Source organism: Triticum aestivum, chromosome 1A, assembly GCF_018294505.1.
Source record: "Triticum aestivum cultivar Chinese Spring chromosome 1A, IWGSC CS RefSeq v2.1, whole genome shotgun sequence".
Classification (NCBI taxonomy): domain Eukaryota; kingdom Viridiplantae; phylum Streptophyta; class Magnoliopsida; order Poales; family Poaceae; genus Triticum; species Triticum aestivum.
Window position 1 is genome coordinate 317,038,297 of NC_057794.1, and position 16,630 is coordinate 317,054,926.

The following is a 16,630-nucleotide window of genomic DNA, read 5'->3' on the forward strand; positions in this document are numbered from 1 at the left end:
CTTACTAAACTAGTTCAACTACAACTAAAGTAGTTCAGCTAGTTTATTAATTTACTTACTAAAAATAAACTAGTTTTTACTAAAAATAAACTAGTTCAACTAGTTATATTAATTTTCTTACTAATTCTATTAAAGACTTACTAAAATTTAACCCTAACTAATTTGATGAACTCTAAAATTTAATCCTAACTAATTCGATGAACTCTAAAACTAATTCTACTTAACAACTATTGCCATAATTAGCATCTAATTTGATGAACCCTAACTAATTAGATGAACTCTGAAATTTAACCCTAAGAACCCTAGATAGGAAGAGGTAGGGGAGGAGGAGGAGGGCGTGCTCACCTCTGGCGCCGGCGGAGTTAGGGAGAGGGGCACACGGCGTCGAGGTTGGGGACGGGGTCGGGGCGGCGGGCGCAAGGCGGAGGGCGGCGATGTAGGGGGGGTGTCGAGGTCGGGGTCGGGGGTGGCGTCGAGGTCGCGGTCGGGGGCGGGGGCGGCGTCAAAGGTGTGCGGAGAGCGACGGGTCGTGCGCGGCGGCCGACGACGATGCAGGGCGGCCGACGACGGAGGAGTAGGGATTTGGGGGAAGTGGCCGTGGGGGAAGAACGAACCGCGTGGTTAAGTTAAAAGTAGCAGTAGCGCGTTCCAGGATGTGTGTTGCTGCTATGGTAGCTCTAGCGCGTTTCCTAACAAGCGCTACTGCTATTCCTTCTCTTTTTATTTGCTTTCCATTTAATTTTATTTTCATTAGTAGTAGCGCCTTTGTTCGTAAACGCGCTGCTACAAAACAAGTAGCGGTAGCGCGGTACTACTATGTGTAGCCTATCAGCTAAGCCGTGGGAATTTTAGTAGTAGCGCTTTTGTGCTCGGGCGCGCTACTGCTATAACTGTATCTGTAGCGTGGTTTTAAATACCGCGTTGCTGCTAATTAGCACCAGCGTGCGTTTTTATCCTGCGCTACTACTAATGTTCTGTGTATAAGGTTTTCCCTAGTAGTGTATTATCGTATCTATATTGACTTGTTCCAAATACAGAGGAAATCCCGTGCAGACCAAAAAGAAACTGAACCGAATGCAGTGCAAATCTTCAAGGATTGCCACACCAGCAAGATGAAGGGCATGAGCACACCAGTTCAAGCCGCTGTTGTAAGTCCTTACTCCTACTGCCTTGAGCTGATTGGTACTGTGATGTGTTCATTTAACTACTTGGTTTGCAGCCAATGTCAGTTACTCTGTTCACTTTTATTCACAGTTGTCTTAATGTATCATTTCATCTTACATGGTTTAAAAGAGATGAAGGATATTCTTTTGGTCTTGATCTGCAATCTAGTTGTTATGTTCACGTGCGCACACAATGATAAAATAGCCTGTTTGTTTTATATCTGTTTGCCCATGATATGAATGATGTCATACTATGTTCATCCTACTTTAAACCATGTCTCTTTATCCTTAGATGTCAACAAATGTGAGGAAATAGACAATACAGTAGGCATGCTACATGGACATATGTTTCGAAAGTGATTTTATTATGTAGTTGGCACTACAATACATGCTAATGTATTACAGTAGTTCACCAAAATAAGTTATGTATAAACGTTTAACCTACTTTGTTTGTTTTTGTCTCATTAGCAACTTATCTGGTACACTAATCTACAAGTTCAAACTTTCAGGAAGCTATGGAACAAATGATTGAATAGCCACAACCACCCGAAGGTGACGAGGCTACTACAGGCACAATGTCACCTCTTGCTGCAGTGCGTCAGTATCTCTCCACTAATGGTGCAAAAAGCACCTTCCTGCGTAATTCTGGGTTGGTTGTCAAGGTAACCTCGTCCAAATCGCCAACTGAACAAAATCTTCCTACTAGACAGAGTGATATATCTGTGCTCCAGACACAAGTTCAGTCCCTAATGGACGTTGTTTCAGAAACAAGAATAGTGGTTGATAAATGTCGTCAAGATATGAATGGTTTTGAAACCAGACAATCAGACATTCGCTTCGTTGTTCAAGAGCAATGGCGGAAAAAAGGTGGAGATCGTGCTGCTCCATCAGATTCTACAGCCTGAAACATTAGCACCCAGGTCAAATGATCTATGCTTCTATACATCTGATGGTGCTTTTATCTGGAAGGACTGTAAACTTTATGCCAACAGGCCTTTTGTTGTATGGTTGGAATTTATTTTATTGTGATACAACATTTATGATGCTGCCTCAGGCTGCAGTAATTACGACGCTATTTTTGTATAGTGTAGGTTTATCTTAGTAATGTATTCGGCCGAAACCTTCGTAGGAGCCCAACATGCCAACATTCACCGGGCCCATTCCAATTGGGCTAAAAACGATTACGGGCCGAAATTGGCATGTAGCCCACTAAAAATATCTCGGCCTAAATCAGCATAAGCTTTCATATTTTTCGGGTAGGCATGTGCCCATAGTGGGCCTTTAACAGGCCTAAGCATAATTTAGGTCCTCAGTAAAAATAGGCCGTTTACAGGTGTAAATATCTCGAGCCCATAAAATACATGGGCCTTTAATAGATCGAAAGTGAGATTGGGCCCTGATTGTGCCAAATAACCCACTGGACTTTAACAGGCCAAAATTCGGACGGGCCGTAAATGCGCCGACCTAATACACGGGCCTTTAACAGGCCAAAACTTCGGTCGGGCTAGATTATCGTCATTTTTATATGGGCCATTAATGGGCCCGATATGACGTTGGGCCACATATGGCCCATGGTTTACGTCCGGTGTTAACAGGCCGAAAATGACAACAGGCTGAAAGTGGCCCAAAGCTATAGTGGGCCTCTAACAGGCCGAATATGACCCAAATCCTTCACGGTCGTTTATGGGCCAAAAGTTTTGATGGCCTATAAATGGGCCCAAATGAAGCCTGACCTTTTACAGGCCGGAAATACACCGGGCCGTAATTCGGCCCAATTACTTAGCGGACTATTAACGGGCCAGAAGTGACCATGGGCCGCGTTGATGACAAGTTTAGGACAGGCCGTTGACGGGCCGATTTGACAAAGAATGTTGGGCCTTTAGCTGGGCCGGCCCATTACGGTCGGCAAAATCTTGTGGGCCTTTAGCTGGGCCGGCCCACTGTGGTCCGCAAAATCTTGTGGGCCTTTAGCTGGGCCGGCCCATTATGGTCTGCAAAATCGTGTGGGCCTTTAGCTGGGCCGGCCCATTTGGTCCGCTAAATTTTGTGGGCCTTTAGCTGGGCCGGCCCATTATGGTCCGCTAAATCTTATGGTCCTTCGGTTGGGCCGGCCCATTTAATCTTTGTGGGCCACTTTTGGGCCGGTCCACATGTCAACATATCATAGGCCCATCTCGACCGTTTGATGAGTGACACATGTGCCAACGCGGAGCTGACGCGTGGATCCGTCAGCCAATGAGAATTTTACACGTGGAAAATCGGCATTGGTCGTGGCTGTTAACGGGTTATCGGATCCAAAATCCGACCCGATAGCTTAATGGCGTTCCGTTACGGTGGATGCCATGTGTCGGTCACGCTTGACGAAAGAACTTCTGTGACACGCGATTTATCGTTATGGGAGTGGACACTTTCGTGATGATAATTTTGGCAATGTCATGAAACACTTCTATGACAGCACATGTATGACTATCTTGATTCTGTCATAAATTTGTCATGGATGTACATGCATGACAGAAAACGCGACCTACTATGACAAACACGTATCATCACGGAAGTGTATTTTTTTGTAGTGATGGTGAAGTATTTAGCACGGGCCGCATCATCCACATCCATCATCTCCATTGCCATCTCATAGCTTTTGAGCCATGACTCAAGGGGTAAATCGGCAGTATAATTGGGCACTTTGCGGGGACCTTTGAAATCCTTGGGCAGCCGTACATTACGTCGAGCCAGGGCGAGACACGATACCCCCAAAGAGCTGGAGGTAACTCCTGGCTCCACCGAAGTTGTTGGACGAACCAGACTAAGTTGACGGGCCGCGTACTGCGCCGCTAACTCGGCTTCTCGATGCGCTCTGCCCTGATCCACCAAATCTTGAGCATTAGTACCACCACCTGCCGGATTATGCCCTCGAGGCGGGTTACGGTCCCGCACACTGCTTGACACGGTCGTTTCATCAAGGTGCCTGCTGTAACTCTGGCTTGGGCGGGGGGTGGAATGAATCCTCTCGCAGCTGTATGAATACGCCTTTTGCTGAGTCAAAGCTGTCTGAAGGATCTCCCTAGCCCGTCGCGTCTCAACCGCTACGGGGGACTCACCTTCGACTGGGAGGGCTGCCAATCATGAAGTGGCAGCGACTATGTTATCCAGGGGGTTGGAGTAATGACCCGGAGGCGTTGACACGTGCTGCGGCGGGATATTCGGACGAGGTGGATCCATTGTGCGCGGTTGAACTGGCGCCCTTGTTCCAGGCGCTTCTACCCGCTTTACCACTGGCTGATTACTTGTCCTGCTCCTGGCGTGTTAAAGAGATTCCTTGACTCATAAACCGGAGGCAGGTGGGACCGGTACCTTCTCCTCATTACATCATTTGATGCGTTCTGATCCAACATAAGCCGATAAGCCTGTGCATCCAACTTGGCCCGCTCCACAGCCATTCTGGTGTTCTCGGCTGCTAGGTCTGCCTTGGCTTGAGCTATCTGATCCTTCACCTTCGCGACTTCTGCGTTATGCTGATCCTGATTCGCCGGGTTAACTTTAGTCGCCATCAGTGTTGCCAAAGTGTCGAATAAATCGGACAAAACCTGAGTCGGCGGTGGCACAGGGCCTCCTGCCCCAGCTGCTGTCGCTGCTGCTGAACCGGAGATCATTGCTGCTGCGGTTGAAGAATGATGTGTTGACTATGTACCGGCCATGAAAATAGCAACTTGGCTCGGCAGATCAAAGGGTTCCAGAATACTGTCGCCATCGGAACAGCCCCCAAGCCGGCCATCTTGCAGTTGGTACAATGACTCGGTCTCTCCGGTAGATGACTCGTCATCAGAGTAAACGACGGTTTCACCACCAGATACCGATCTATCCTCAGATTCCACTCCGTGGATGACTTCCACGAATGCACGCTTCATGGCAGGCTGAACCCAGGCGGATCTCGCATGCTGAGCCGTTTCGACGATGTCGGTGTAGATGTCCGACTCAGGGCCCGGTTCGCCGATCTTGCCAATGAAAAAGTGAATACTACCAAAGGGGACCCGATATCCATACTCAATTGAACCGGCCTCGGGGCCCCAGCCTGCATCGTCGATGTAGAGCTTGCCGCGATGACTCTAGGTCATCCGGCCCACAACGTATCCCTTGAGCCCTTCGAAGCTGCCCTCTAAGAACTTGAAACCATCGTGCAATAGCCACACGGTGGGCGCCAACTGTCATGGGATTGTTACGGCAGATGTCCTAGTGTGAGGACTTAGTCGTGGAGCCATCGGAACGTAGTTAGCTTAAAGGGGTTAAAGCAGGACAAAGGACACAAGGAGTTTATACTGGTTCGAGCCCTTGCGGTGAAGGTAAAAGCCTAATCCAGTTGTGATGGGATTGCTAGGGTTTCGATGACCAGAGAGCGAATCCGCTTTGCCTGGCTCTCAAGTTGTTGTTGTCTATCCTTGAACTGCCGTCGGGCCGTCCCTTTATGTACATAGGTTGACACCCGGTGGTATACAGAATCCCAGCCGGCTCATAAACATGTCCGGCTCGGTTTCTACCCTTTTCTATCTTACAACACAAGTTACACACCATATGGCGGTTTATGTCTACGGGCCCTAATCCATCTTTGGGCCCTGGGCCTTTAGATCTCTATAACAAAGCGCCATGCTCCTAGTCTTCATAGGCTTCAATATGCATAACTCCTTATGGGTATAACCCGGCCCCTCCTGGGCGGTTTATACTCAGTATTTATATTCCCAACACCCTCCTTCTTCCTAGTTGGACTCCTCCCTCTCCATGGTGCGCCCCAAGGCCGGCCGTCCTCCCCCCTTTCTCCTTTATATATGGGGGCAGGGGGCACCCTAGAACACACAAGTTGATTATTTCCAGCCGTGTGCGGTGCCCCCTCCACCATAATCCACCTCGGTCACATCGTATCGGTGCTTAAGCAAAGCCCTGTTCCGGTAGCATCGTCATCACCATCATCATGCCGTCGTGCTGACGAAGCTCTCCCTTGACACTCTATTGGATCATGAGTTCATGGGACGTCACCGAGCCGAACGTGTGCAGATCGCGGATGTGTCGTACTTTCGGTACTAGGATCGGTCGATCGTGAAGACGTACGACTACATCAACCGCGTTGTCATAACGCTTTCGCTTACGGTCTGTGAGGGTACCTATACAACACTCTCTGCTCTCGTTGCTGTGCATCACCATGATCTTGCGTGTGCGTAGGAATTTTTTTAAAATTACTGCGTTCCTTAACATGTTTTGTAAAAGTGCATGACAGACCAAGAATATCAATTTATTTATTAGTAGGTATAGATTTCTCATCACAAAAAATCAAGGAACATAATTATAAGTGTGAGTGAAACTTCATTCTCCAATAACTATTGGCATTTTTATGTGGCTTGGAGAGGAGAATACTCTGACCGACGGTGCAACATTTTAATCTTCGTTGGTAGGGTGAAAAGCATAAAACCACCACAATACTCACATTACTAGCAAAAACACCACAACACAGGCATATAGCTAAGAAATACCAAACATAAAATTTAAAATTTTATACAAAGCACTAAATGCAACTTGACCGCGACTTTGGCATGACAAAGAGGTGACAGCACGGAGGTGATAAACATAAGGGTGTTCTTCTACCCTCTCATCCTCTCTACTCTCTGCTCTCTGGCGGGGTCCTATACTGGGGGTAGCTAATGCCAAGGAGCATGTCCTCATCAACCACAAGGGGGCTCAACAGGCCCATGACAGGTGCAAACCCTAGGAGGCTAGACGACCTTCTTGATGCCCAAGACTAGGGGGCGGTGGCACCCCAGATCACATCTACCATGTAAACCCTAGACCTATCATGTCTATATAAAGGGAGGTCTAGGGTTCCTCCTGAATCATCCATTCATAGATAGGAGAACTTTGGTAGAAATTTCATACACCATTGTAATCCCTCACACGAGGTATCCCTCCATTATGAATCATAAAACCCGGCAAGATGTAGGGTATTACTCTCCGGAGGCCCAAACCTGGATAAACCCCTCATGTGACCTTCGATCCATGACTTCCAGCTGTGCTTGGACCCCTACCGAGGGATCTGACGAGAATTCACTCCATCAGTTGGCGCGCCAGGCACGGGCGGCACCGGCTAGAGACTGATCATGGATCAAATCTTTTTCTGCTTCCAGCGGCCTATCGTCGGGAGAGAGCCTGACCTTTAGCTCCCTTACATTTGTTGCTGACGGGGCGGTCCGAGTTGACTTCAAACCATCGGCCAACCTCGCCGCCCTGAGATCTCCAAAAGGACCTCACAAAAGTAGTGACGGGTCTGGTAAATGCACCGCACCATCGGCCCCAACGCGACCCATGAGCTGCCTCTGCACCATCATGAGAAGGAGGTTGCGCCGGCAGTCTAGCTGGTCGTGATGGTCCGTGGGCTTATCTCCTTAACCGAGCATCGAAAGAATGCCTCGTCACCGACCCAGAAGACCATGAAAACACCGATGTGGTGAGTATCAGCTCGGCCTCGGACGACGAGAGGGATGATACACCACCAATCTACCTCACCAACGATTACGAGAATGTTAGCCTTCATCCCTTTCGCGAGGTCACTGATAACCCATAAGTATAGGGGATAAATTGTAGCTTTTCCGATAAATAAGAGTGTCGAACCCAACGAGGAGCTAAAGGTAGGATTTATATTCTCTTCAAGTTCTATCGACCACCGATACAACTCTAGGCACACTTATTGTTCGCTTTACCTGGAACAAGCATGAAACTATTTTGTAGGTGTAGGGATAAGTTTGCAAGAATAAACCTAGATGTACTTAGCGAGAATAAAACTAGAAGTAATTTGCAAGATAATAAAAGTTAGTTGTTTAGTAGAAAGCTTTTGTAACAGAAGAGAAAGATTTGTCCCTAGGCAATCGATAACTAGATCGGTAATCATTATTGCAATTTTATATGAGGGAGAGGCATGAGCTAATATACTTTCCATACTTGGATCATATGCACTTATGATTGGAACTCTAGCAACATACGCGACAACCAAAGATCATTAAGGTAAACCTCAACCATAGCGTTAAGTATCAAGTCCTCTTTACTCCCATACGCATCAACTGCCTTCCTCGGGTATGTGTTTTAGTCACTCACGCCACCTACTACAAGCGAATCATGAACGTATTGCAACACCCTAAAGCATGAATCGCACACGCTTGCGCAAAATGTAGGGCACCATAGGACAACACCTAAATAAAACATACAACTCAAACCAATCACTATCATAAATCAACCCATAGGACAAAACAAATCTACTCAAACATCATAGGATGGCAACACATCATTAGATAATAATATGTAGCATTAAGCACCATGTTTAGGTAGATATTACAACAAAGAGAAAAGGTGTTACACAGCCGCATAGAGGGGGAGAGAGTTGGTGATGACAGCGGCGTAGTTGTTGGTGTAGATCGTCGTCATGATGATTGCCCCGGCGGTGTTTCGGCGCCACCGGGAGAGAGGGGGGAGAGCCCTCCTTCTTCTACTTCTTCTTCCTTGGACTCCCACCTAGATGGGAGGAGGGTTTCCCCTTTGGTCCATGGCCTCCATGGCGGCGGAGGGGCGCCCCTCCGCGATTGGATCTCTCTCTCTCTCTCTCTCTCTCTGTTTCTCTTCTGTTTGATGTTCCTGTTTTCTGGCCCTTCACTGTTTCTTAAGTTCTTACAGATCCGTGACTCCGATTAGGCTGAAATTTTAACACGATTTTCTTCCAGATATTATCTTTCTTGCGACGAAAGAAGGGAGCCAACTGCCTTACAGGGGCCCCACAAGCCTGCCAAGCGCGTCTGGGGTAGGGTGCGTGTCCCTCGAGTTTGTCGGCCCCTCGAGCATCGTCTCGCGTTAATTATTTTTCTCAAAAATCACGTATGTTCCAAAATAAATCTCCATAAATTTATCGCGTTTGGACTTCGTTTGGATATTCTATGAAACAAAAACCATGCAATAGAGAGGAACTGACACTGGATCAATATGTTAGTCCAAAAAATAATATAAAATGTTGCCAAAAGTATATGAAAGTTGTAGAATATTGGCATGCGACAATCAAAAATTATAGATACGACAGAGACATGTCAGTCACGTACTTCAACCTCTAGGGAGAAGCAGGATCATCTGTGGACTCAGGGACCGACGCCTACTCTGATCAGGAGGCATCTCAGTCTGAGGCCCTTCAGGCAATCTCGTTCCACCAAGTCAAGATGACAGAGCCAACCACGAGCGCGCTACGCATGACAGAAGCATTGGAGCCCATGGCCTTTGGGCCTCCAGCATCGGGGCCGATATTATCCACAACACAACCACACTTGTGCTGACGCCTCAACCGCAAGTCAGCACAGGCCTCCCCCTGAGTTCACCGACAGGTCCCGCCGCAACTGTTGCAGCCTTACGAGGTACTATGTCGGTAATACCATCAGTGACAGGCTACGCCCTGTGCTACCTCATGATGCACATCACCCGGACCGACCCAGCATTAAGAATGCTGGAGGCCATACACGTGTCCCAGCTCAACGCATAGCTCGTGCTTCAACAAATGGCGATGCAGATTCTGCTCGTGAGGCCCGATGGAACGAGACAATGACGCGTGAACATCTGTGTTGCCCACGCCGCCAACCACGAAACCTCCTCAATGACCTCACCTACTAAGGCCGAGAACAAGGAGTAGGCTTCAACGAGCTGGCAACGGAGGCCGCAACGCTTCCACCTTCAACCCTAGCCCTCGGCCTCCAGGCGGCGGCAACACTAGTAGACCCACTGCGAACCATGCCAGGAGACCCTAAACTCCCGGCTGACCTCACCCAGGTGCTCCACGAGATGGTGGAGCTCCAGATAACATCTCGTGGTCAAGGGAAAGGCTGGCGGGCACTAAGAGCGTCCTATCCGCTGCCAACCACCCAGACCACGAGCAGGGTCAGGGATCCATCCAGCGACCAGAGGCCGTGCCGGTGGCCGTGAGCACACACTGATGATGGCCAATATCGGTTGTCACCCCGCAATAGAGCGCAGCCCTGCCACTCACAAACCTAGCACCGACGGGATGACCCGGCCACTAGCACGACGGATCTGGAGGAGCAGAAGGTCATTTTCAGACGTAGCTGCTGTTTTCTGAAATTACTACCAGCGTCCAATTTTTGGCCCCACCACTAACTAACTACACCTATAAGGATTTCCTACTGGTGTGAGGAGACCTTCTATCCAGCTCTTTATGCGCCAGTTTGTGAAACTTGCGTCTGCGTGTCTGCTTTCCTAGGCCGGCCCAAAAATGTGCCAGATGATGTTTCGTTCATTGGATGGGTGGTTGGTCCTTCTACCCTCGTTCGCTCGGTCCACGATTGACCAGTCAATCGTTGACCACTGGTCAGTTAACATTTGAAACACATGTCTTAGATCTATAAAAAGGTTTCTAAATTTGAAAAAAGCTTGTGAGTTTGGAAAAAGGTCCTGGTTTTATAAAAATGAATATGGAAAAAGTTTACTAGTTTAAAAAGGTAAAGAGAAGTTCACGGATTTTAAAAAATCACAAATCCTTAAAAAAAGTCCGTGAAATTGAAAAAATCTCACAAAATTGTTCATAAATTTCCAAAAAGTTCACAAATATTAGTAAATAACATTGTGGGTTTTGTGACTTTGAAAAAATATTATGGGTTTGAAAAATGATTCAAAATTTTTGAAAAAAGTTGATGTATTTGACAAATCTTAATGAATTTTTACAAGTTCAGATATCTAAAGATAAAATTATGAATTAGAAACAAAAAATGATAAACGAAAAAGTAAAAGTAAAAACTCCAACCAGAGACATACGGACACAAAAAACTAGGGAAGCATCTAGAAGCTTCTCCAAATGAGGTTGTACCAGCGACTCGTGAGCCTGGCACACATGTTGCGGAGAGGGATTGTCTGGCGTACTGCACCCCTGACGCGGGGCCACTGACATGTGGGCCTGGCTCCACCTGTCAGTGTGCCAACGACACATCATGGGAGCCGCGTCCACATGTTGCATGCCACATGTTGCATGTGTAAGGTCACATGGAAACAAACGAAGAAGAGAAATAGATAAATGAGCCAAGCTCAGTCTGAAGGGGGCGTGCCAAGTTGCAGAAATCTTTACTATTAAAGAAGAATCTGTCGTCGTCGTGATGGTTCGACCATCCTCCCACCCTCGATGGCACGCCGAAAAAATCGCTCCATCGGTCCATCCCGCACACACGAGATATCTGAAAAACTGCCCACTCTCCCACCTATCATCGCTCGAAAAAAAGGAGAACAGACTGCCGCCAGACAAACACGTCCCGCCCGGTTCGTTGCCAACGCACATCCCATGCCCCATCTCCCCCAACCGCTTGACTCCACTTCGATCTCCCCGCACAGAAAAATCGCCACCCCGCCTCGCCCTGACACCAATCTACCACGACGAATCGCCCTTCTCGGCCGCCGCCCACGGTTCGTTTCCATCGTTGCCTCGTGCCTCCCCTTGTTCTCACGGGGAAACCATAGGGTCTCACACACGACCGAAAGGAGAGGTGGCAGCACCGGTGAGCTCACAACCGTCGTGCACGTCGACAATGGCGAAGGCGAGACCGGCATCCACACACGGCGATGACGTCGCAGATCCACAAGATCAGATGCAGGCAATTCTAAGGCTCTTCTATAATCTCGTCTCTTCTTCCTTTCTGCCTTCTCTATCGCGATCTGCTCGTGTATGTCCTACGATTAGTTGTTGACTGGTGTGCCGCTCTGGATCTCGGTTGTAGGCCGGTGATGACCACTGTCTCGGATTCCTTCTTCGAGGTCCCCAGATTTCTTAATAAGGTGTGTGATTGATCGTCCGAGTTACTCTGGATGTGGCTGGTGCTCGCGGTAGCGGCAGAGTGGCGTGCGTGAGCGCGGCGTAGGCAACGGCCAAAGCCGCGTCAGTCTTTGTGAGCACGCCGTCCAGGCGACACATCAAGTTCGACAGTGTTCCCTCCAAACTCCTAAGGTATGTGGCCAGTGAAGATCCAACGTCTTCATTGCCTACGAGCCTACGGCGGCCGGAGCACAACATGGCTTGCACCAAATCTGGCTGCTAGAGATAGCCCAGTGCTGAAGTCTCGGTTTCAATTTTGGTCTTAGCATTTCCCCATTCTTCAGTAATTTCCTTGCAAGTGTCGCCGAGGGTGTCGAGTGCGACAGAGATTACCCACTTCTTCCTATCCTACTACATTTGGACAATGACACTCAGTTCTAGCAAAAACTGCAACCTAACATAATGTCACTCAATGATGTTCTATGTCTGTAAGCTTTTGAGCTGTTGTCTTGTACCTTCTTTAAGAGCAGATACAACTTGTACGATGATATTCCTCTATGGGTTGTATAGTTAAGAATGGATTCCATTACTTATCATAATGGAGCATTAGAATTGCAGCTGATTGTTGGTTGAAAAGAAATTCACTTGCTACGTAGATTGCAGTTGAGGTGAAGCTCAATGTGACGGGACCAACTTGGCATTAATTTTCTCCATAAATTGCAGCTGAGGTGAAGCCATGGTTTACTTTCCATTAGTGAAATGAAAGAAAGAAAAGAAAAAAAAACATGCGGCATATTTGTTTGTCCACATCACGTGATCCTCACCATGTTCGTTTGTTAAGAGAAACAGAACACCATGCCACTGTAATGTTTCAAATATTCTATGGTTTACTTATTTATTTTAGAAAAAAAATGTATTTCAGCATGTTGTTTGATGATCACCCTTTTTTAGATCGTTATTATCCTATTTTAAATAAATACATCAGAGTTGTGTTTAAATGTGCATTACTTTTTCTTTATGTAACCTCTATTCAGTTCTACTTTAATTTGTTGCAATGCAGGGGACAGAGTGCATCTTGCAAGAACTTAATCTATTTCTTTGCACGAAGCTTCCGGCCGGAAGCCCCACTTTACATTTTGCAAAGGTATTGTCACGGTTGCTCCAGTTACTCAAGTACAGTGCCACCTGCTTGCATGATTTTTCTCCGCTGCTCATGCTGATCCTCTGTACCTGAACCAGGATGTGACTCGCAGTACAGCAACACTGTTTCAGTGACCTCTCCTGCTTACATTGATCGCCAATGTCTTTGCCGTATGTGCCATCTTGCTGCTATCTGATCAGTGTCATCACCACGCCGACGCTTGCCGTTGTTAGATCTATCAACATGCGTCCATTGCTCCATTACGTTGATTTCTTTTTTTCCAATATATGTTGCACAAGGCTCTAGGAGCCAGGATTCTTATGACTGATGTCGTACTACTTATGCTGGTTTGCGGGCTATAATTCTAGAATTTCTTCTCAAGACATGAAATGTTTGAATTAGCAGAAAGAATGAGCTATTGGGTCACATGTTAATGAGTTATGCATTAATTTCAAGGACCCAAGGAGAACACTGAAGTACTCCCTCCGTCCGAAAAAGCTTGTCTTTTTCAGACGGAGGGAGTATTTATTTAGTTTGATATTCTCAGTTATACACCATATTTGGTTTTTCTACACGATTCTTGGAGCCACAGAGCCACAAGTGCTTATCTTCGTTACGGTCAAAGGATAATGTGAGGCAAACATTGGCATTGCACTGCATGCCTTCTTCATTAATTATAGTTTGAAAAATTAATAACATCATCTCTCACAGTATGCGAGGACATTACCATATATTTGCATATGACAAAAAGGTTCTCAAGCAAAGGTAAGGCGAGATGACCGATTTTTTTAAGTGACAACAATGCTAGAGCAAAGACGGATGAAGACTATTGATGTAGAGGGGAAGGAGTGGTGGGGAGATAGATGTTGTTTTGTCTTTGAGAGTGCATAAGGAGGCACAATAACTGCTGGAGGGAAGGAGTGGTGGGGACATAGATGTTGTTTTGTCTTCGAGAGTGCATCAGGAGGCACAATAACTATTGGAGGGAAGAAGTGGTAGAGATAATAGGTATTAGTCATCGTTGTATGAATGGAAACCACGTGTCAACATGTTCTCTATTATTCTGTGGCAACGCACGGGCATTCGGCTAGTAGTAACAAATGGCGCTATAAGCTCTAAATAGAAAATCGGTAGCTTGAGGGCATTTATTGACTGGGCCAACGCGAAGCGCAACCACAGCTGACAAGAGCTCAGGATCCCTCTCATCTCCCTTTCTGAATTCAACCGGTTCTTCTCACTGATTTTAATTTCTTCAATAAAGTAGTTGCCTTGAAGGCGAAGATGGATGGCTGGCGCCTCAGGCAGGATTTGTTAAGGTGAATTGTGATGCGGCTTTTTCTTGTAATGGAGGCCTTGGGTGCGTCCGTCACGTCGGATCCAACAGTCCTATCCCACCACAATTTGCATCAAATCCTTCCTCCTTCTCCCACCATCCTCCTACCTTTCCCGTGCCCAAGGCCTCGCCGCCCGCCATCCTTGCTCTCCATCCTCACCATCATTTTCGATCCACCGCTCAAGATTTCTTCCAGCCCGTCCCCAACAGCCGCGACGGAGACCGCGTCTGACTCGTCCGTTAGTTTCCCTTCCTCTGCTGCGTTGTGCAAGGCGAGGTCGCTCGGAAGATGCTACGACATCGACAACGAGAGAGGGAAGCGGCGGCAACATCACCGGGAGGTGCAGACAATTACGAGTGGATGCCACACCCTCCCCCTCCCCTCCGCTCTCCCCGCTGCTCCCTGCACCCCGCACCCTAACCATCCGTCCGCCGACGCGGATTGCGTTGTAGGACCACTTTGGACATAGGAGGATCCGACGGCCGGTTGGGCCATTACAGAGAGCTTCCCGCCCATGCAGATGCCGACGGTGGACGTATGTCACTCGCCGCAGCTCGTTCGGACACGGATGAGCACGACATCGGTGGCGTCGGGCTGCCCATGACCTGTTCGATGAAACAACACAACCGGATGAAGGCGGAGCAGGCCGCCTAGATGCGGGTGGACTAGGACGCAAGTATGGCCTCGGAGCAGGCGGCATAGATGGTGTCAGGCTAGTTATCCGGCAAGCAAGCGAGGCATCCGTCACACTCAAACATGGATTTCCTTTTGCAGCATGTCCGGTTTGATGAACTGTGATTTCCTTTGCTTTGTTTTGAACTTTGAATTCAGACAATTTGTATCATATGATCGATGTGAATGGATAGCATGGATTTAAGGATCTACATTTGAGTTACGTGGATATGAGGCACAAGATATGAGGGGCCGTCGGGCGCTGTCTGCTGACGAGCCCGTAGGCATATAGAGACGGATTTACCAAGTCCGAAGATGCTCTAACAAAATCCAACACTTTACTAACTCATACCTCTTTTCGTTGTGCAATGTCCCCTCACTAGTTTTAACTTGTGATATAATTGCTACTTACCGTAGAACCGCTCTGAAATTGTGATATCACCGACTGACCTATGAATCTTGCCTGATTCCCGTTAAATATATAGTACTCCGTAGACTGGAGCACTGCGTATCAATATCTGGTTTACAAATGATTGGTATACTGCTGTAAGGCCAACTCCAACGACATGATCTTAAATGGACGTCCATTTTGTCTGGATTTTATTCGTTTGGGATAGGAAAATGGACACGGTTGTTCGTTTGCGGTCGTGCAGACATTGGTGCGCCTAACGAGCCGATCGCACCCCAAACTATCCATTTTTTTGAATGTGAATTTAAACCCTCAAAAAGCCCAAATAAGAATTGAAAATAACTGAAAAACATTAATATCTATACCTACTAATAAAAGGACTAACGCTTCTTCCTCCCAACCACACACAATTAAGAAATCCGTGCATGCATTTAAAGAAAATATGTGTCGGCTTTTTTTTTGGTGTTGGACATTTTTAATCGAATCGAAGTTGGATTCAGTACTTGTGTCTTTGATGGGCTGGTTCAGACTATCATAGTACCAAAACGTTTCATAGCTCAATTAGGATTAGACAGAATTGATATACCATATACACAGGTTAGCACGCATGGCAAGAACATATCCTAGACATAATATGCATTACATAATAAACCACAAGCATCAAACCACATACATTTAGAAGTCATGGTCATAGAGTTGGAAATCAATGAAGTTGTTGTTCTAGACCAGGAATAAGACACCATGATTTATACGTACCTAGATAGATGTGCATGTTAATTTTTTTCCCGTTGCAACGCACGGGCATGTTTCCTAGTAAACATTAAAACGTCAACATTATCCAAGTTCATCTCATTGATATAAAGAAAAACATTTATAACATTTATAAAAACTAGATAAGGGCCGTCGTCACCGCCGTGGCCACCGTCGCCTTCCGTAGCCGCCGTCTACTCGTCGTCTTGGCCGCTGGTGAGATCGACGTATGGAGATGGCTGCCAAAGGTGGGATAGCAGCCCCTGCCATGCCAGAGGCGCCTGCTGTGCAGGCTGCGGTGGCGCCTGCACGACCTCTTCGTGCGGTGGGGATGATCACCAATGG

General features: G+C 47.2%; 1 long non-coding RNA gene across 1 annotated transcript; it reads left to right on the forward strand.

The window, feature by feature from the left end:
* Positions 1 to 11,853: 11,853 nt before the first annotated feature.
* Positions 11,854 to 13,569, forward strand: LOC123122815 (uncharacterized). Its single transcript, XR_006460400.1, has 2 exons — positions 11,854 to 13,123; positions 13,219 to 13,569. It is a non-coding gene; the product is annotated as an uncharacterized lncRNA (long non-coding RNA).
* Positions 13,570 to 16,630: the final 3,061 nt, after the last annotated feature.